This window comes from Pituophis catenifer, unplaced genomic scaffold (assembly GCF_029215685.1).
Source record: "Pituophis catenifer annectens isolate HBS135680 unplaced genomic scaffold, rPitCat1.0.hap2 SCAF_1, whole genome shotgun sequence".
Classification (NCBI taxonomy): domain Eukaryota; kingdom Metazoa; phylum Chordata; class Lepidosauria; order Squamata; family Colubridae; genus Pituophis; species Pituophis catenifer.
The window spans coordinates 21,580,383-21,603,554 of record NW_027256881.1 but is presented as its reverse complement, the minus strand read 5'-3'; positions in this window follow the sequence as shown (position 1 = coordinate 21,603,554).

Genomic DNA, 23,172 nt, shown 5'->3' with positions numbered 1-23,172 from the left:
GTGAAATATTTTAGGAAATATGAAAAAGGCAGAATATTATATTTCCCTGGATGAGAAATATGAGAAGCATATTTTACAGACAAAGCAGCTCCCACCTTCCTGCCCCCCACCCTTTGTCAATGGGCCATTAAGGCCTGGGCCAGTCTATTCTACATAACAAAGATCTGCCTCCTTCAGGCAGAGCCATAGTAGGAATTGCCAAAGATGGGATTAGCCCTCTACACAATAGCAGCAGAAACTCACCACATGTGACCTGGGAAGCACATGTGACCATCAGCCAGCAAGGCCCCCACCCCCTGGGAGTCTGACAACCAATCAGGATACTCTTTCGGGGCCCCAAGAAATGCAGAGCCAGAGAGAGCATAAAAACCCGAGGATTTACTGTATTCCCCCCTTTTCTGTTCAGGAACTCAAGCCATGTGATCCTGTCCACCATTAAACCATCTTTCCAAGCAGTCTCCATGTTTCCAGTGTCTGTTTTCCCCACTTGGAGCAGAACCTAGAGGGATGTTTCTTCCAACAATTGGCGACCACGAAGGGACTCCAAGCTAACCTAACCAATGGACCAGGCCCAGGTAAGCCTCCCTTGCTAGCAGCAGACCCATTGAGTCTGTGGGTATGTTTTCCTGGACCTTGGCCATTTGGAACTAGGTTTTAAAGGGGTTTTGAGTTTGAGCTCAAAGGCTGCTTGGAAAGAAGGTGAGTACCTCTAAATTTTAATTTTAAAGTATGGAAAAGCATGGGAAATTTGTGTATGCCTGCATGTGTGTGAGTGAAGGCCCTTCTCCCGAGTACAGCTGGATCTTGCTTTCTCTGTGCATTTCCTAACCGCAGAAAGACTAACAGTCTGGAGAGCATGGGGGTTTTGCCAGAGCACAGGACCTTCTGTTAGGGAAGGAGGAAGTGTGTGTGGGATTCCACCTGGAAAACAGTCTGATTTCACCTCTTTGAGTGACCTCTAGCCGCACCTCTGCCTACTGCTAGCTCCACCGAGCCATGACCGGTAGGATAGAGAAAGCAAGGGGGGGTTGCCAAATGTGGAACTTTGTGTTTAAAAGGAATGGAAGCCGAGTGAAAGCCAAGCGTGTGAAGGGGGGAAATAAATTGTGAAAGGGAAACCCGGTTTTGTCCAGCCCAGACACGGGGCGAGCGTGTGTGTGTGAGAGGAGGTGCCAGTACCACCTGCTGGGGTCAGCAGGTCCTCCCGGATCCCCTTTTTGGATCCGAAAAACTACGGCGATTCCCTAAGAGGAAGGGGCCCATACTTCGTAAGGGAATCGAAGTCCTTCCCAGAGCTTTTTCTCTGAAAACTGACGGCGTGCCACCCGGCTAAGTCGAAGTGATCCTTCTGGAGAAAAGGAAAGGGTCATGGGTAGCGATAGTTCGCGGGTGGCGGGGACCCCTGTGGAAGAAGTGCTCGCGGCCTGGGACGCCAGGCGGGTGCCCATATTGAGGGGCATGGATAAAAGGAAATTAGGAAAATTGTGTCAAAAATGGGCTTTGCTAAGAGATAACACCGGGAAGACAAATTTGGCTAAATAAAGGTACTTAAAAGAAAAGGGAAATATATAAATAGGAATGTTGGGGTTTTTTTGTTTGTTTTGTTTGTTTGTTTTGTTTGTTTGTTTGTCTCTCTGTCTTCTATGCAACCACGTGGTATGTTTCTTAAGATTTGTGCCTTCCCTAATTTAACTGAGATTTACATGGGAATGATCAGTATGTGTGAAATCTCAGAGTTCTGTTTTCTTCTCTTCATCTTCTTTGTTTTATGTGTGTGTGTCTTTGGGCGCCCTCGAGGTAATTGTAACTGTAAAATGTATCTGATCTCTAGAGACAAGAATTTTAAAATTGTTAGAAAAGAAAAAAAAAGGTTGAAGCAATGAAAATGGGGGAGAGAGAGAAAAAAGAAAGAGCCTTTGCCCTGTGTTTGTCTGGCCAACAAACACAGATTAAAAAGAGCATTTCATTTCATTTCTGTTTTTTCTCTCCTCCTCTCTCTGTATCTTAAAGTAACAACTCAAGTTTATGAGGAAACGTTTTAAGTTTGTTTACAAGTAAAAAAATCAGTCTTGCATTTACTGTATGTGTTTAAATGGGTTTACCTGTTCATCTCTTTCCTGAAGCATGTGAATCCAGTTTTTTCTTATCTGTTGTGTCTCCATTTTGTTGAAACTGCATTATCTGTTTAGTAACTGCAATACTGTTGTGTTGTTTCTTTTCAAACTCTGCAAGCTATCTACCCCCCCCATCTGTAATCCTGTTACAATGCCTTTCCTGAGAAGATTACCCACAAAGGGGGGAGGGGACCCTGTTCTAATGTCTTTCAGCCCTGCACAAAGGACTCTGCAACCTGTGGAAGCAGAGCACATGGATCCAGATTCTGCCTCCAAAGGAGACCTTCCATCTGATTGAACCAGGAATTGGGTTTGAATCCAGTCTCCACTGAAAGTCAGCACAGCAACCAGAGTGGAGCAGACCTTTCCAAGCCTGACTGACCAGCCTTACCACCAAGCATTTTACCAGCAGATATGAAAGAAAAGACCCTGAGATGTACAAGTAAAGACCAAAAGACTCTTTTCAATCCTCAGAAGACAGCTGGAAAGACTATGGGTGGAGGGTGGAAATTCATTGTAAAGTTTTCTTTCTTGTCTCATTTATATTGTAATCAGTTTATTGTAAGAATTGTATTTGAGAGTGATTGCCACAGCAAGTTATGTACACTCTAGATTTCTGTCTGGTGGACAGGAGAAATATGTCCAAAATGTTTGTATTGTCTGTATTGTAAAAGTAGCTGCATACACATGCACACACAGAGAGACACACCATTCAGAATTAGATTGAAACTATTTCCTTCACTTACCTCTACACAAAGCTTCTCCTAGGTTGATTTTTGCTCTGTAGCACTAAAAGCCCAAGTAGTCATATCTCCCTGCTAATTCCATGGGGAAGGAAGCAATACCCCTCAGGCAATTCCCTCACTTGAAGAGATAGCAGAAAAGTGATCTCCAAAACCCAAGCCCTGACTGTGACTCACAAATGATGCTGCCCAGTTGCCCAGTAAAGGAAGATATATTGCACTGGTGGTCTCATGAGTAGAAATCCCAGGGCTCATTATGTGTAACACCCAAAAAAAAAAAAAAAGAAAAGAAAAAAAAGAATGGATATTGTACACTGGCTAACCTCAATTTGGACTCACAAATCCTGGATGCACTAAACTAAGAGCTAGGGCAGGTTTAGTAACCAACCCATGAAATGGGCAGCCTGTAATTTAAAGGAAAACTATGGCTGTGAAAAAATTTTGGGACATGTGCTTGCTTGAAACCTGACTGGAAGCTCACAGAAAGTAATATCTGAAGTCTGAAATTAATTGGCATGGAAAATTGGACACTGTAAAATTCTTACCAGAAATTTTTCCCTGGCTGCTAGACCTTCATGGTTGAAAGCTTTTGGAAGCCACTGAAGGAATCCTTTTCTGTTGCCTCTATCAATGCCTCCCCTTTGCATTAGAAAATTAAAAGCACCCATTAAGCCTCCCTGATATGATCAATTTTAATCTTTTGCCAAGAACTTGTTTCAAAACTCACGTTTTGAAAAAAAAAAAAGAGTAGGGATTGTAGGAAGTTAGCACCCACCCCTTTCCTGGAAGAGTGAAATATTTTAGGAAATATGAAAAAGGCAGAATATTATATTTCCCTGGATGAGAAATATGAGAAGCATATTTTACAGACAAAGCAGCTCCCACCTTCCTGCCCCCCACCCTTTGTCAATGGGCCATTAAGGCCTGGGCCAGTCTATTCTACATAACAAAGATCTGCCTCCTTCAGGCAGAGCCATAGTAGGAATTGCCAAAGATGGGATTAGCCCTCTACACAATAGCAGCAGAAACTCACCACATGTGACCTGGGAAGCACATGTGACCATCAGCCAGCAAGGCCCCCACCCCCTGGGAGTCTGACAACCAATCAGGATACTCTTTCGGGGCCCCAAGAAATGCAGAGCCAGAGAGAGCATAAAAACCCGAGGATTTACTGTATTCCCCCCTTTTCTGTTCAGGAACTCAAGCCATGTGATCCTGTCCACCATTAAACCATCTTTCCAAGCAGTCTCCATGTTTCCAGTGTCTGTTTTCCCCACTTGGAGCAGAACCTAGAGGGATGTTTCTTCCAACAATACGTCAGCCAATTTGGTTTTGCCACCATTTCTTTTCTTAAAAAAAGCTTTCTGTGGTGACATCCAAAAGGGGCAGTGCAGTATTTCCCAACTTCAGCAACTTTAAGATATGTGGACTTAAACTCCCAGAATTCCCATGCTGGCTGGCGAATTCTGAGAGTTGAAGTCCACATATCTTAAAGCCGCTAAGGTTAAGAAACATTGGTGTAGTGAAAAGATTGGCAAAGTAGCAGAGATAGTCCAGAAAGACCAAATAGCTTTTACAGTAATAAATCTGTATAACCATTTGATGGCAGCAGAGAATTTTTGGTATCTCCTTACTGCCATCTAGTGTTCACTAGGATTTTTAAAGATAGGCACTAGAGACATCTTTTCTAGAAGAGTTTACTTGTTTGTAAATGTAGTTCAAAAACTTCATAGAAGTAAGAAACCATTTTGCTTTTGCTTGTAAGACATGGGGTATTGTAGATAGTTATCATGGTATAGATTTTAGAAGAAAATCCCTTTTGTGGGCTTGTTTAATCATTGAGACCCGAGCATCCATTTCATAGAAGTTGAATAGAATACAAGTCATGTTTATTATGATTCTGGAGGCTGCACCAGCAATCCTAAGGGAGATGGAATGCAACTTCTGTAGGTTTATGCAAATCAAAAGTCAGAGGTAGTGAGTAATTAAGGTGGGACTACAAACACAAAGTTTATATTAAGAATATCAGAGTTTGTGTGTTATTCTGTCTGATATATCTATTCTTGTTATCTGCCTGGTTTCTCCCTTCTTATTTCCTATAGCTTTCTTCATCTCCATCTACCCCCTTTCCTTGTTACTAACATTCCTTTGCTTTGCATTGTTATTTTATATATTTATTAAATTTATATGCCACTGTCCAACCAAATATCCATTTGGTTCAGTTCAGTGGTGGGTTCCAACCGGCTTTACTACCAGTTCTCTTCATGCATGCTCTTCACGTGCACCTGTAAATCATGTAAAAAAATGATTTACAGGTAAAAATCATTTAAAAATTATACATGCAAAAGACGTTAATAATGTTGCTTGCATTCTATGTTGGCCTCTTGCATATGTCTGGTTGCTTGCATTCTATGTTGGCCTATGTCCAGATCTGAATACAGAATACCAGAGTTGGAAGGGACCTTGGGAGGTCTTCTAGTTCAACCTCCTGCTTAAGCAGGAGACTCTATACCCGTGATGGCGAACCTATGGCAAGCATGCCACAGGCGGCACGTGGAGCCATGTTGCCTGGCACGCCAGCTCAGCTCCGGTGCACATGCGTCGGAGTCTCTGGAGGCTGGGGACAGCAAAAAAGTCACTTCCTGTCCAACCAGAAGTTGGGAAACGGGCCGTTTCGGGCCTGTGGGGAAGGCTGTTTTCACCCTCCCCAGATGCATAGAGAGGATCTGGAGCCAGGTGAGAAAGAAAAACGGGCCTACCGGGCCATCGTGTGCTAGGAGCGGGGGGAAGGGAGGTCGCATGCACGGGGTGGGGTGCATAGAATTATGGGTGTGGTCACACGTGCACGCGAACCTCCTCTGCCCCCCCCTTCCTGGCACGCGATAGCAAAAAGGTTAGCCATCACTGCTCTATACTGTTCCAGGCAAATAGCTGTCCAATCTCTTGTTAAAAATCTCCAGTGATGGAGCACCCATAACTTATGGAGGCAAGCTGTTGCACTGATTAATTGTTTTCTTGAAAGGAAATTTCTTCTTAGTTCCAGTTTGGATCTCCCTTTGATAAGCTTCTATCCATTAACTTCCTGTCCTGCACTCAGGTGGTTTGGAGCGTAGATTATTCCCCTCTTTGTGACTGCCTCTCAAATATTGGAAGACTACTATCATGTCACTCCAGTCCTTCTCTTCATTAGACTAAATATACTTTCTTCCTGCAACCATTCATTGGATGTTTTAGAGCAACTATCTTTATTGCTCTTCTTTGCACTCTTTCCAGAGATGCAATACTGTTTTCATATTATGGTGCCCAAAATGGACACGCTAATCCAAATGTGGTCTTACCAAAGCAGTATAAAGCAGATCTAACACTTCATGCACCCTTAATACTATCCCTCTTGTGTGAGTTCTGGTAATGTTGGTCATGGTAATTTCCAGTCTTGACTAAATCAAAGGACCTTCTACCCTGGCTCCATTTTCACTTCCTAAATGCAATTTGAAGATGAGTGAAGACAGTAGTGTCTTCACTTCCTGTGAAACTGAGCTGAGGAGAAGAGGTGAAAATCATCTTAGAGAAATTTGTGTCCTGGAGAAAGGGTTGCCAGAGAAGGAACTTTATTAGCCCTGAGAAAATAGAAGGTGTGAGACAGAGAACAGCCCTGCCTTGACCTATTGGTCCTTAAAAAGGGCAGGCTTTTAAAATTCTTTTAATATATATTTTTTCTGTTCAATTGGGTCTTGCTCTGGAGAAGTCTTGCAGTTTTCATGGCAGGATTTTTCAGACGTGGTTTACCATTGCTTCCTAGGGCTGAGAGAGAGTAACTAGCTCCAAGTCACACAGTTGGCAAGACTACAATTCATTCTCCCCTGATTTCTTAACCTTAACCACTACGATCAAACTGGCTCTCCTTGTTAATATATCCTACAACAATAAAGTAGCATTATTACTTCCTGCAGTGTCTGCTTCTTGATCTGGTCTGCCTCAAAGAGTTGACAACTACAGACTCACTCCAAACTGCAGGTTCACTAGAATAAAAACCTCCTTGTGCCTCCTTGTTGTCCCCGGTTCGCACCGGTTCTATAGAACCGGTAGTAAAACCAGCAGGAGGCTCCGCCCACCGACCCCAATGTCATCAAATCGCTTCTGTGCATGCGCAAACTGGTAGTAAAGGTAAGCAGAACCCACCCCTGTCCTGTATATATATAAAAAAGAGAAGGCAAAGGAAACTAAGCAGCTTGACACTTCCATCTAGGTTTTAAAGTGAGAATCAAGCTTACAGGATAATCAAAAGTTCAGGACTGGGGAGGAAAGGTGATGCAGAATGGTTTTATTAATTAATTAAGCTTATATGCCGCCCTCTCTCCAGAAAGGACTCAGGGCGGCTCATAGCAATAAAACAGATAAAATCAATATTAAATGTTAAAAACCATTAAAACTCCCCTTAAAAACCCCTTCAGTCCAATCCGGCCTGACGAAATAACCATGTCTTAAGGTCACAGCGGAAAGAGCGCAGGTCAGGGGCCACCCGGAGCTCCAGGGGGAGTTGATTCCAGAAGGTAGGTGTGCCCACAGAGAAAGCCCGTTCCCTAGGAGTCGCCAGACGACACTGCCTGGCCGACGGCACTCCAAGGAGGCCCTCCCTGTGGGAACGCACTGGGCGATGGGGAGCTGTCGCTGGCCGCAGATGGTCCATCAGGTACCCCGGGCCTAAGCCATGTAGGGCTTTATAGGTGATAACCAGCACCTTGAATCTCACCCAGAGGGCAACCGGTAGCCAATGCAGGTCGTGCAGGAGGGGTGTAACATGAGAGTGTTGGGACACTCCCATCACTACCCGCGCGGCCGCATTCTGCACCAACTGAAGCCTCCAAGTGCTCTTCATGGGCAGCCCCATGTAGAGAGCGTTGCAGTAGTCGATCCGGGAGGTCACGAGCACATGAGTGGCTGTACGGAGGTCATCACGGTCCAGGTAGGGGCGCAATTGGCACACCAGACGAATCTGTGCAAATGCCCCCCTGATCACGGTCACAACATAGTCTTCCAAAGTCAACCGTGAATCCAGAGGATGCCTAAATTGCGCGCCCTTTCAACAGGGGGCAACACCTTACCCCCTATGACCTACGATGGAATATTCCATTGGAACCGAGATGCCGGTACCCACAGCCACTCCGTCTTGGCGGGGTTGAGCTGAAGCCTGTTCCTCCCCATCCAGAGCCACACCGCTTCCAGGCACAGGACATCACGTCGAGGGCATCACTGGGCTGTTTCGGGGTGGATATAAAAAGTTGAGTATCATCAGCGTACTGATGATACCTCACTCCGAAACCATGGATGATCTCCCCCAGCGGCTTCATATAGGTTGCAGATAAGAAAACCATAGCTCTGAAATAGTTTCAGCTACATCACAGCTTGAGCTGTGAATATACTCTGTATCAACTCAGCTTTGCAGTACAGAGGCATCAAGCTGCTTTCAAACGGACTAAGGATCCTCATGTCTCCTGCAACTCCTTATGTAGCAACATTTTCAGCTGATAAAATTAGTGACCTGGAGTGAGATGGATTGGCCACAATTGTCCATGTTCTTATAATGTATCCTAACTTTGTATATATTTATATCTTGGACTGCTATTAGTCCAGAATAGTCCAAAAACTTCGGTTGGTCCAAAGTTTCAGGGATAGTAATTCAGACTGTGTTTTTGATCATAGTATGTTATTTTTTTTCCTACTGCATTGCTTACAATTTTCATGAATGAGAGTTTTCCCCTAAAATGGGTGGAGACCAGGCTATAGTAGGGCCACTATACTTTTGTTACCGTTTAGCAAGCTATAGATTTTTGCAGCCCAAATCTAGTAGCTTTTGATTATGAAAAATATGACTTCAAGGTCCCTATTGTCATCTGGCCACATCTTGGATGCCCTTTGAATAAAATAATAAATAAATTCTATATCTCAAGTTTGACAGGAAATAGTTTTGCTTTTTGAATATTCTGTGTATTTTTAATTTGCTTTTTCTGACTATTACAATTATGGCTGGATCTTTTAGTTCGCGCTTTAATAGTAAATTGCTTTAATGTTGATTCTGAAAAACCGCTCTGCTTGCATTCAATCCCTGTAGGCAGAAGGAAGAGACAGTTGTTTAAATAACAATAACAAGAGGAAAAACACTTCCTTTTTAAAATTTTACGAAAATATTTTTTTTTACAGGTTGGTGAAAATTTCACAGCTTAATCAGAATATTTAAGAAATCCATATGGTTGTTGCAACTATTGTTCGGGGAGATGGTGTGATGTATTAGATGCTGCAAATCAGTATCTTTCTGAGGTTCTTGAGTTAATTTCTAGCTGTTTAGGCCCCATTGCATTTTATCCACCCATGAGGTAGATTGATGTCTCAAACTGATTTCTTTGGAACCGATTGCTGGCAAAAGTACAGTATGCTATGGAAAGTGAACGGACAACATCCTCTTTTAAGCAAATGCGTAATGGCTGCATTCTCGTAATACATTTAATTGTGTAAGCTCCCTCTGTGAAACAGAAAATAATATTATGATATATGGTTTTGACAATTAGAAATAATAATAGATAATAGAAAAATGAATAAACTTGTAAACTTTGAATGTTAATGTACATTTATATCTGTTGAAAAATAAAAACGTCACTTCTTTGTATTTTTTTATTTCTGCCTTTTGCTTTTGTTTTCATTCTTTTTTTTGTCTATCTTCTATATTTATTTTATATCCCACCTTTATAATTTGCTCTTGTTAGTTTTTATCTCTTGATTTTAAAATCTAATAAAGTTATTTAAAAACAGTACGTTTACATGTGTCATGCTGTATTTGTCTAACGTGTTAAGCATAGTTAATTTTCACCTTAGTTAATACGTGATTCATAGGTGATTTGAAATTTCATCAAAACGACTAAAATGCATCATAAAGTCACGGTGCAAATTCTGCCCCTTGTGTGCTTACAAATAATGACTATAGGAGAAGTGGAGGCAGAGCTACGTGTCAGAGTTAAATGTATCATCAACTTAGAACCTTTACATTGCCACAAACTATTCAAGTCCAGCCTTTCTTGAATTCCACTGACCCTTATCTGGCACCAATTCAGATTTGAACTAGAGTTGACTAGATTCTTGTGTATAAGTTTAAGCAGTAAATCTTTCTGAATTGTAATTTAATGTATAGTCCTGCTCAGTGGTGAAATCTAAATTTTTTTACTACCGGTTCTGTGGGCGTGGCTTGGTGGGAGTGGCAGGGAAAGGATACTGCAAAATCTCCATTCCTACCCCACTCCAGGGGAAGGATACGGCAAAATCCCCATTCCCTCCCCACTCCTGGGGGAAGGATATTGCAAAATCTCCATTCCCACCCCACTCTGGGGCCAGTCAGAGGAAGTATTTGCTGGTTCTCTGAACTACTCAAAATTTCCACTGCTGGTTCTCCGAACTGCTCAAAATTTCTGCTGCCGGTTCTCCAGAACCTGTCAGAACCTGCTGGATTTCACCCCTTATCCTGCTCCTTTGCACCTGACAATCACATAAGACATACAAAAGAGGCAGAGTTGTGTCATGCACATTGTGGCATCCCCCTATGCCCACATCAGACTTGGTGGATTTAGCATAACATTGAGTTTAGAAACCAGGTTGTGCAAATTCAGCCATTGAATATTTGAAGATAGATTCCTGTCTAGGATGAGGGTTTGTAAATCATCTAGAAAAGCTTGTGTGACTCTTAAGGTTCCTCTTGAAGAAAGAATCATTCCCTATTAACAGAATGGTTTTAACTGGATGCCATTGCAGAGTTTCAACCTGGAGATCTTTTACCGTCCCCCACCAGTGAATAGTTTACAGAACATGTTTTGAAAAATATAACTCACTTGGCAGCGTGAAGTTGTGCAAATACTGAGATGACTTGTGAGATGGGGTTGGTATCATAGGAAGTGGAGTGTGGTTTTCTTCAGCTTTAAATTTTAAACAGCAGGAAGGAAGATGATTGTGCTGAAGACATACAGGCAGGTGATCTCTTCAAGCAGCTCCTTGCTCTTATGACCAGTCATTCCAGGATGTGAATCTCTGTGAGTAAGTTCTTTGGAAAGAGAGAAGGAAATAGATCTTCTGAATAAGGGAATACATGGAGGAGAGGTTGCTCGGTTGAAGATCCATAGATTAATTTCCCACCCTGAGGTATACAGTCACTCCGTGTTAAATAGAAAGAAACAGATATCTTGGATTGTAATGGTTATTCTTAGATGTTTTTTCTCCCTCCCCGTTCCTTCATAATCAGAGATGTAATACCATAACTTTTTCAAGTTGAAATAGAGTGAGATGAAATGTTTAGAAGTAGCAATCCAAATGGTGCAGATTATCTATAACAAATTTCAGACAGATTACCTTGAGTGTCCCCAAAGATGCTTTTCAAAAGTCAATTGGTTTTTCTTGTTTTTTTCCTTGAAAATGTTTTACTTCTCATTCAAGAAGTTTCTTCAGTTCAACTGAGACAATCACCATGGATGATGGATAATCTCCATAGACATTTCCTTCCTGAGGGGTTCTATGCAAAGAAAGTAGGGGCTATTGAAGGATATGAGGGAACATCAGAAATTAGCTTTTCTCCCAGAAATAAATCAGGGGTTAAGCCAGCTAATACAGCTCCCAAAATAGGGTTGCAGAATTGCTCAGAAAAAAAGATTAAGACTGGGCCTTTTTGACAGTCTACTTCAGAAATGACTGGCTGTCTTTTTCCAATGCTCTAAATCTAAGCTAAAATGGAATTGAGGAATTTGTGATATAGCATTGATGTTCAAAACCAAACTACTGTCTTAGCATGTTATGCAGATCAACTCATATTAAGCCATGCTATTGTTAATATTATATGTTATTATGCCATTGTGTTGTAATTGCAATATTAGTTATAGCTAATATTACATGCTCTTCTGTAATTACATTGCAGAAATTGTATTCTACTGTATATTGTGATGTGTGAGCCAGCTGAAGATTTCTGACTCATAGGCACTATTGGGGTCAAAGAAAGTTAGCTCAAAATATCTTGCTCTGCCCTAGAATTCTAATATTAGTTGAATCCAGTATATAGCTGAATAGGGAAAATATCAGTGACTTGATCCAGGAAACTCTTGAACGTTGGAGAAGGATTTTCCAGTGATTCGTCATGAAAAATTAAAGTATCTGAGGAACAAACTATCTCAGAGTAAGTAATGGTGGTTAACTGACATGTCAGCCTTTGGCTAAACAACCCAGAAATAAAGCAATGACTAATTATGAAAAAAATATCTAGCACAGCTGGGAAAGATACAGAAAAGTGTATAGTAACTATAGTATTTTTATATTTTTAATTCCAAGAAAGATTAAACCTTCTAATTTAAAGATAAGGGAAGGTTGGGATATGAGATAAGATTATGCATGACAGAGGCAAAAATGGAGTCAGGCTTTTCTCCTTTTCTAGCACAATGATAGCTCTAATTGTGTATAATGCGAGGAAAAAATAAGAGTCACAGGGAAGGGGTGCAGGCTTGGATCTACTACACAGACTGCTTAAAGGAGTAGAACTCTAGATTTAGGCAGAATTTATTCTGCTTCTTTCTGTATGGCTTACTTCAATCACTTCAGTCATTGCTGAATACAGAATCAGTTCAATCAAGGTTGAATATAGAAATGAAACAATTGATAACCAATTTGTTAAGTGGAAGGACAAGCCAATGGATGATCAATACACTGAAAAGTCAATAAAAAGCGCATAAGAGGTTGGTTAATATCAGTGTAAAAGAAAGAAACTGAACGGGTTATTTTCGCAGCTCAAGGACAAGCTCTATTGACTAATTCCATGAAAGTGAACATTGAGCATGTAAGAAACAAAGGCAAATGTCGCCTTTGTGGTAAAAAGGGTGGAACAACTAACCATCCGAATAGTAGCTGCACCCAAATTACATAAACTGATTACAAGAAGCATCATGACCCAAGTTCCCACAATTTGGATTTGAATATAGCAAGAACCACTGGGACTATCATGTTGAGAGGTTTTTGAAAAATGGATGAGCTCTTATGGATTTTAAAATCCAAAAAGACAGGCTCCTTGTTCATACCATGCCTATACAAGTTATTGAAAACAAAGCCTGATTCATTGATGTTACTTATAACGAATGATGCTAGGATTGAGGGAAAAAATATAATTTGGAAAAAAAAATAAAAAATACCAAGACTTGTAGATTGAAGTTGAATGCTTCTTCTTCTTCTTGTGCCATATCCGTCATCGGATGTTGGCAATCATGTTGGCAATCCTATTTTTGTCAACAGCCGTATGAAAAAGTGCTGCTGAGTTTTGTCCAAACCAGCCCCTTAGGTTTGAAGCCATGATGTTCTTCTTCTGCCTGGACCTCATTTGTCTTCAATCTTTCCCTGAAGGATTAAGTGAAGGATGCCGTATTTTTCTGGGTGTCGCATCACATGTCCAAAATATTCTAACTTTTGTTTTTTAATGGCTTGGATTATTTCCCTTTGCTTTCCCAGGCGGCTTGTCACCTCCTCATTTGTGATTTTGTTAACCCAGTTTATACGTAACAGTTGTCTGTAAATCCACATTTCAAATGTTTCTAGTTTCTTCAAGTGGTTTTCTGTCAGAAACCAACTCTCTACTCCGTAGAGCAGGATAGAAAAAATGTAACATCTGATAAGCCTGATTTTCTGTTTTAGGCTTATGTCGTAACTGCAGAAGACCTTTTTCACTTTGAAGAATGCTGTTCGAGCTTTCTCTATCCTTGTCTTAACTTCACTGATCATGTCCCAGCTTTCATGTAAATTAAAACTGAGGTATGTGATCCTTTCAACTTTTTCTAATGGTATTCCTTCTGAATTTATCAGTGGTAAATTAATGGGTTGTTTGCTGACCACCATGATCTTGGTTTTTGAGGTGTTAAGCTTCAAGCCATATTTTTCAGATATTTCTGAGACTGTTGATGAGGAGCTGACAATCTTCATGCTTACTAGCAAGCAGAACTTTATCATCAGCATATCTTAAATTGTTGATCTGAACACCATTTACTTTGAGGCCGGCATCAATGTTTTCCAGTGCTTCGTTGAAAATTGACTCAGAGTAGATATTAAATAACAGCGGAGACAGTATACAGCCCTGTCTGACCCTTCTTCGTATTTCTGCATCATCTGAGTATTTTTGGCTTAGTCTCACATTTGCTACCTGATGCCAATATAGATTCTTTATGATTCGGATGTCTTTGTCATCTAGTCCCACTTGTTTCAGGATTTGTAATAGTTTATTTATTTATTTTATTTTATTTAATAAAATTTATATGCCGCCCTATCTCCGAGGACTCAGGGCGGCTCACAACAATAAAACAACAAGTTAAAAATATAAAATACATAATATATAATTTATATTAAAACCCCCCAAATCTAAAAACCTACTCAGTCCAGGCTGGGCAATGTAAACAACCATGTTTTTAATTCGCGGTGGAAGGTGCGAAGGTCAGGAGCCAACCAGAGCCCCAGGGGAAGTTGATTCCAAAGGGTGGGCGCGCCCACAGAGAAAGCTCTACCCCTGGGGGTCGCCAGCCGACACTGTCTAGCTGACGGCACCCGGAGTTTGCTGTGTCTTATTTTATCAAATGCTTTTTCAAAATCAATGAAGCACATGTGATGGACATCTGTACAGTGCTGTACAAGAACTTGAATGCTGAATAGGGCATCTCGTGTACCAAGATTGTTTCTGAAACCAAATTGTGTGTTACTTAGATATTCCTCAATTTTGTTTTATATTCTTGTGTGAATTATTCACACAATTGAATGCTTATAGAAAAGAAATGCGCTGTCATACCAATCATGATTGCAGCCTTCAGAGAAATACCTAAAGGATTCCTTCGATATTTGGAAATTTGTAGATGCGTACAAAGATCACAAAAGACCCAGAGGTCAAAAGAAAATAAGGAAAAATTTACCAAAAACTTTCTTCGACTTAGTGGATGAATTAAACCTTGTAGATATCTGGCGAACACTACACCCCAATAAGAGACAATACATCTTTTATTCTAACCCCAATAAATCATGGTCTAGAATAGACATGATGTGGGTAAGCAGGAACTTGGACATGGACATTGCGTCAGCAGAAATCTTACCCAACACCTGGGCAGACCACAATCCACTGGAAATCAGATGGAAAAGTAGATATAAGAGAAAAAACACAAGATGGAGAATGAATACACAATTTTTGCGAGATAAAAAAAATATTGATAAAGTCAAGAGGGAGTTAGAAATCTTTTTTGAAGAAAATGAAAAAGAACCAATGGACCGGGGGATAATTTGGGATACGATGAAGGCCTATTTAACAGGCCTAATGATATCATATGGAGCATACAGAAATAAAGAGAGGAGAGAAACTCAAAGAATATTGCTAGAAGAACTGGCAAAGGCAGAGAAAGAGGCGCAACAAAACCCTGACAATGAAACAACAAAAGAAAACTGGATGAACATTCGTCATAAATTAAATATAATAGATCAAGAAAAACTAGCATATAATATTAAGAGAACAAAACAATATTACTTCGAGAACGCCAACAAGCCAGGAAGGTGGTTATCCTACAGAATTAAAAAAGAGAGAGAGAAAGGAATTATTCTCCAACTAGAAGACACCGAAGGCCATATCACAACTAAAGAAGAAGAAAAATTGGAAATAGCACGCAAATTCTATACGTCTTTATATAAAGAAGAAGATATACCCAAAGAGAAAGTAAAACAATATTTATTGGAGGAGGGAATGCCACAGATCGGAGAGGAGGAAAAAGAGATGTTGAACAAAGAGATCACATTAACAGAGTTAAAGACTGCAATTGCCAAATTGAAAAAGAACAAATCTCCGGGCCCGGATGGATTCCCAGGGGAATTATACAAAAATTTAGAACTAGAAGACATTTTACTCCCAAGAATGCTCCAAATTTTTAATGAGGCCTTAATGAAAAACAAAATACCAGAATCTTGGAGAGAGGCCTATATTGCACTTTTACCAAAAGAAGGATCAGATACCAAATTGATACAGAATTATAGGCCAATTTCACTTCTCAATACTGATTATAAAATATACATGAATATATTAGCGGAAAGACTAAAAAGAATTCTCAATAAGATAATACATAGCGATCAGAATGGATTCCTCCCAGGGAGGCAAATTAGGAATAACACAAGGACGATTCTGGATGTGATAGAATATTATGAGGAACACCCGGAAAAAGAGGTGGCATTAGTTTTTTTAGACGCACAGAAGGCCTTCAACAATTTGAACTGGGAGTTTATAAAGCAACAACTGAACATAATGGGATTTGGACAAAATTTTACAAATACAATAAATATGATTTATGAGAAGCAAAGGGCCAATATTTTAGTAAACGGTGAACTTACCAAAACATTTCAGATCAGCAAAGGAGTAAGACAGGGATGCCCAATGTCACCACTTTTGTACATATTGGCATTAGAAGTGTTATTGAAGAAGATTAGAGAGAGTGATCAAATCAAAGGGCTTAAAATCAGGAAGGAAACATATAAAGTTCAAGCGTTTGCGGACGACGTTGTCCTAATTATGGAAGAACCGGTGGAAACAGGCATACAAATATTGGAAACACTCGATAAATATGGAGAAGTAGCAGGACTCAAATTAAATAAATCTAAAACCAAAATGCTCACCAAAAATATGACGAAAAACCAGAAAGAAGCCCTGGAGGAATCTATGGGAATCCAAATTGTGAAAAAAGTTAAATATTTGGGAGTATGGATCTCAACAAAGTACCTGGCCCTCAAAGAGGACAATTATGTCCCCTTGGTAAAAAGCATAAAACAAGATTTAGAGAAGTGGGAAAAGTTACAAATTTCCTTCCTTGGGAGGATAGCGACAATTAAAATGAGCATCTTACCCAAATTGTTGTACCTGTTCCAAACAGCGCCAATTAAATTTGATAAAAAATTTTTTAGTGAACTTAATACTACTATTAGGAAGTTTATTTGGGGAGGAAAAAAACCAAGAATAGCAATTAGGAGCTTACAAGATAAAAAAAATAGAGGAGGGCTTGGATTACCAATATGGGAAACATATCACAAAGCAGCAATTCTTGTTTGGTTAAAAGAATGGGCAACGTTAGCGAACAAAAGAATTCTAACGCTAGAAGGGCATGATCTCCAGATGGGTTGGCATGCCTATTTATGGGAAACGGGGAAAAAAACCAAAACACATTTCAACAAACATAAATTGAGGGACATATTGAAGTCAACGTGGGAAGAAATAAGACGAAAACACTACACTAAAATTCCCAGCTGGCTTTCAACCATGGAGGCGATAATTTACCCAAATGTCCTGGACCATGGTAAAACTGTAAAATATAAAGAAATCCTAGATGAGGCAGGGAACCTCAAAACATTAGAACAATTAAAAGAACAGGGCACTTTTGTTGAATGGTGGACATATGCACAGATAAAATCAAGATACAATACGGTATAGAAATGGGAAGCAAAGTTTTTGATAAAATTTGGATGGGTACAGATAATAAATTATTAGCTAAAATGTACAACTATTTAGTAGGATATGACCTGATGGAAGAAGTGGTTAAAGGCCCAATGCTAGCATGGGCCAAAAACATTGGGAAAAACATAAATCTGGAAGAATGGGATCAAATATGGAACAACAATATAAAACTTACCAAGGCAACTACTTACAAGGAGAACCAGTATAAAATGATTTATAGGTGGCACCTAGCACCAGCTAGGATTGCCAAGATTTACCCTAACTCAAACCCAAAGTGTTGGAAGTGTGGACACCAGCAAGGTACCTTTTACCACTGCTGGTGGACCTGCTCTCAAGCAAAAAAATATTGGAAGATGATTTGCAATTGGCTTTCAGAAATAATAGGTGAAACCTTTGAATTAGACCCTAAAACACTTCTCCTGGGAATCCTTAAAACGGAAATGGCAAAAAAGAAGAAATACTTGGCAGTGCATATAATAACAGCAGCAAGAATCGCTTTTGCTCAACAATGGAAAGAGAAAAATATACCAACTAAGGGACAAGTAATCGGCAAAATAATAGAATGTGCCGAGATGAATAAACTAACATTAGAAATTAATGACAGAGAAGATTTGGATTATTACAGCGTATGGGATAAGTGGTACGGGTGGTTAGAGAAGAGGAAATTGAAATAAAAAGGAAAGAGACCAGAGCAAGTACAAGAAATAGAAAAATGAAATAGTAAGAGAAGATGTACTGTGGATGGTAGGAAATATAATAAGGCAAGGAAAGGTTACATGGGTAAGCAAAAGACATAATTTATGTATTTACTAATTTATTGTTAAAGATTATCATATATACATACACTAAAAATGATATATGAACACAATTTTTTTTGTTTTTTACCATGTAACTGGTTTGCAAAGATTACCTACTTATGTATAATATGTACAATTTGTATTTATTTCTTTTTCCATACCATGTAACCGGATGGATAAAATTGTATTATTATAATTTCTTACAATAAAACATTAAAAAAAAATAAAAATAAAACCCCCCAAATCTAAAAACCTACTCAGTCCAGGCTGGGCAATGTAAACAACCATGTTTTTAATTCGCGGTGGAAGGTGCGAAGGTCAGGAGCCAACCAGAGCCCCAGGGGAAGTTGATTCCAAAGGGTGGGCGCGCCCACAGAGAAAGCTCTACCCCTGGGGGTCGCCAGCCGACACTGTCTAGCTGACGGCACCCGGAGTTTGCTGTGTCTTATTTTATCAAATGCTTTTTCAAAATCAATGAAGCACATGTGATGGACATCTGTACAGTGCTGTACAAGAACTTGAATGCTGAATAGGGCATCTCGTGTACCAAGATTGTTTCTGAAACCAAATTGTGTGTTACTTAGATATTCCTCAATTTTGTTCTATATTCTTGTGTGAATTATTCACACAATTGAATGCTTATAGAAAAGAAATGCGCTGTTATACCAATCATGATGCAGCCTTCAGAGAAATACCTAAAGGATTCCTTCGATATTTGGAAATTTTGAACACATTGGACCTGAATACCATAATTCTACAAAAAAGACATTCTGTTAGGAACTGCCTGTATTTTCAGATGTTACGTTAATAGGTTAGGACCAGTGGTGGGTTGCCCCTGGCTTGGGCCGGTTTGCAAGAACTGGTAGTAAAACCGGCAGGAGGCTCCGCCCACTGACCCGGATGTCATCATACGTGATCTGCGCATGCGCAGAAGAGCGTGCGCATGCACGAGTGAAGCAAGCGTGCGGGAGCAATGCGAACCGGTAGTAAAGGTAAGTAAAACCCACCCCTGGTTAGGACATCGGTTAGGATTTGAATTATTATGCTTCCAACAGAATTTGTGAATTTAATCATGAATTACCAATAATAATAATAGGTGGATAAAAATGCCAAATTCAACTTAAACATCTGGCTGACTGTGCAACAAGTCTTAATAATTGCATTGCTATAAAACAGGGGTGTCAAACTCAAGGCTCAGGGCCTGGATCTGGCCTGCAGGGTGCTTAGATGCAGCCGTGCGGCTGCCTGGAAACAACGAAGGACTGGCCCTTGGTGCCTCTGTCAGAGAAAACTAGCTCCGTTTTTGCTGGCAGAGGGTTGCAGGAGGCTGTTGCAGCTGAAAACCAAGCTCAGGAGCCCATTTTCATTGGCAGAGATCTCGGGCCACCAAAGGTGCCCCCGACACAAGTGATGTCAAGCTGGCCACGCTCACTGCACCCACCCACCCCGTGGTCAAACACAACCCTGATGCGGCCCTCAAAGAAATCGAGTTTGACACCCTTGCTATAAGACATAGCCACAGCATGTTGATAAATGCAAGTTGTGAACTATAGGCTGATTGGATTTAGGAAGAATTAATTGTTTCTTTCCTTATGGCTTGCCCAGATCAATTCGATCATTTACTTGCACTTAAGACTTGTCAAAAGAAACAAACAAAATGTTTAAAAGCTGTGATATTTATGTAGTTACTTACCAAGCACATCTACATTATATTAAAGTAACCAAAATATCTTTATGATCCCCAAGGCAGTTCACAACTTTTTAGCACCCCTAATGTTTGGAAATTGTAAGTTGAAAAATTTGACACGCCCTGCGTGTTACAGCATCCCCATGTGATCAAAATTTGGGCTCTGTTAACTAGCATTTATGATGGTTGGCATGTCCTGGGGTGATGTAATCACCATTTGTGACCTTCCCAGCGAACTTCCAACAAGCAAACTCAATGGGGGAAGTTGGACTTGCTTAACGATTGTGTGATTCATTTAACAACTGCAGTGAATAGCTTAACACTAACAGCCATGGAAAAAAGGTCATAAAATTGGGTGTGAGTCACTTAAGAACCACCTTGCTCAGGGGTGTCAAACTTGATTTCATTGAGGTCCACATCAGGGTTCTGTTTGACTTTGGGGGGCTGGGGTGCGTGTGGCCGGAGTGGGCGTGGCCAGCTCGAAGTCACTCATGTCGGGGGTGGCCCGAGTGCTCTGCCAGCGAAAATGGGCTCCCAAACTCCATTTTTGGCTGCAACGGCATCCTGCAACCCTCTACCAGCAAAAACAGAGCTGCACGCAGCCCTCCCGAGCTCCGTTTTTGCTGGCAGAGGCACCACAGGCTGGTCCTTCGCTGTTTCCAGAGTGGTCCCTGGGTCCCTGAGTTTGACACCCTGACCTTGCTTATCAACTAAATTTCTGGTCCCAGTTGTAGATGTACTATAAGTGGAGGACTTCCTGTAAACTAGATGGAACACTGTTTCACACTATCTTATCTCTTTAATTTTTCTGCATGTTTTCATCAACTCCACAAGATCTGATCTAAGCTTTCTTTTTCTCAATTATATCGGTAGCACCTGCAGTATTTCAGTCATAGCAAGAATGGCTATTAATTTTGGTGTATTTTGGTGCAACCATAACACAGAACATAGGCATCTGTTTCCATGGAGATTCTCATGGGTCTTATGGGTCATGGTTGCCCCAAAGCTGCTTTTTCAAGTGGCAACTGGACTTTCTGGTTTTTCTTTGAAAATGTTTCGCTTCTCAGAGCTGAAGAAGCTTCTTGAATGAGAAGCAAAACCTCTTCAAAGAAAAACCAGAAAGTCACACTGCCTCTTGAAAAAGCACCATTGGGAGAAGCATCTGTTACAAGCCACAACTGCTTGCAACAGCAAAACAGAACGATGACGTGTTTCTTAGCAACATAACCCAAATAATGTAATGATATACAGGAAGTCCTCAACTTGCAACAGTCGAGGACTTGAAGACAATGGCTTATGACCGTTTCTCACATTTACGAGTGTTGCAGCATCCCCATGGTCACATGACCAAAATTCAGATGCTTGGCACCTGACTCACATTTATGACGGTTGCAGTGTCCCGGGGTCATGTGATCACCTTTTGCAACCTTCTGACAAGCAAAGTCAATGGGAAGCCAGATTCGCTTAACAACTGTGTTACTAACTGCAATGTTTCACTTAACAACTGTGGCAAGAAAGATTGTAAAATGGGGCAAAATTGAATTAACAACTGTCTCACTTAGCAACAGAAATTTTGGGCGTAATTGTGGTGGTAAGTCAAGGACTATCTGTACTGTATCATAACACTGAACGGAACTATATAAGTTGCATTATGTCATTACTACCTACGTCAGCATTTGCAGGTGACACCCTTGTTTTACTCCAAGCATGTTCACACTATACAAAGTTAGGAACTCTGCTCTAGGGATTATTTTACAGGTTAACTTTTTGCATCAAACCAATTAGAAATCATAATGTAATGTTTCTGTCAAGACTCCGACTAACGAACTCAAGCAAATCAAAACTCTGAGACTTGGCTCCTTCTCAAATGTCTTCTTTAATGAGCATATCATATCGGCACAGCTTTAGTGGCAAACCAAATCTAAACCTTTCCCTCGGTTTCAGTATAATTAAACTAGGAAATAAACCCCAAGTGTCACGGGTCAAATTGGCCAGTTGGGTTAATTGGCGAGCTTTGCTACTGAGTCATCATTTTTCTCTGTGAAAAGGGAGAATTTAGGTTGGATATATTAGGACTTAAAACAGGCATTCTTTATTTTTAAAATAAATCACATGGATGTGGACTAAGGCTGCACAGGTTCAGAGGTCTATAGGACTTGAAGGTGGTACATTTGACTTAGCAATCAACAGCCAGAAGCCCTTTCCATTTTAAAACGGTTTTCATCCCTAAGATTACCAAGTAATGAGAAAAGGATTTTAAAATAGAATTAGCATATGATGAATCAAGAAGATTAAAATCTTCTTTATCTTCTTTAACCTCATTTAACTGCATGGTGGAAGATCCTTTCTAAAAGCAAATAGAGGGAACTGCACTAATTTGAGAATTTCCTTATATCTGCAAAGCAGTTACATATGGGTAAATATTTATCCTTCTTTCATCTCCTACATTTCCACACATGTTAACAGAATATAGAGTTGGAAGGGACCTTGGAGGTCTTCTATCTAGTCCAACTCTCTGCTTAAGCAGAAGACCCTATACCCATGATGGCAAACCTATGGCACGCGTGCCAGAGGTGGCATGTAGTGTCCTCTCTGTGGGCATGTGAGCCATTGCTCCAGTTCAGCTCCTCCACCCATGCACACGCACCTCCCACCAGCCAGCTGGTCTTTGGGTCTCTGCCACACATGCGTGGGGGGCTGCATGTGGGGGGCTGCGTGTGCATGTGTGGGCGGCCGTGATGTGCACAGGAGGCTGTTGTGGAAAAATTGAGACTGAACAACATTTCTGGGTCAGCCAGAGTCAGTTTATTGCGCAAGGTTCAGAGCCAGATTTGTACCTGAAACTTTGAACCAGGAAAGAGCTCTGATACAACTGTTTTTATACATATCTAAGACAAAGGATTCGGTGAGCTCATGCATTTTTCCATATATGGTTAACATACATTTGTTATATGATAATTGACACACTTCCTAATTACTAAACCATTAGTTTCTAGTTTATAAGATTATCTTAGCTACACAACTTTTCCTTAAGTGTTGTAGTTGCTAATGGGAGATTTATTGCTGTCCTTGGGTAATAAGAGGTAATAAGTAACTCTTTGTTTCCTATGTATGTCTTTGTGTCATTCACAGAGAGGTCACTCAGATGTTTTCCATATGGCTGTCCTTCAGTGACAGCTAGGCCTCATCAGAAGATATATTACCACTAATGATTTTAATGTAATCTCCAACCAGCACGTTTCTCTCTTATAATAATGTGAATAGAGAGGGTCCTTTAGAGTTCATGTAGCTGACTCTGTATGATTCC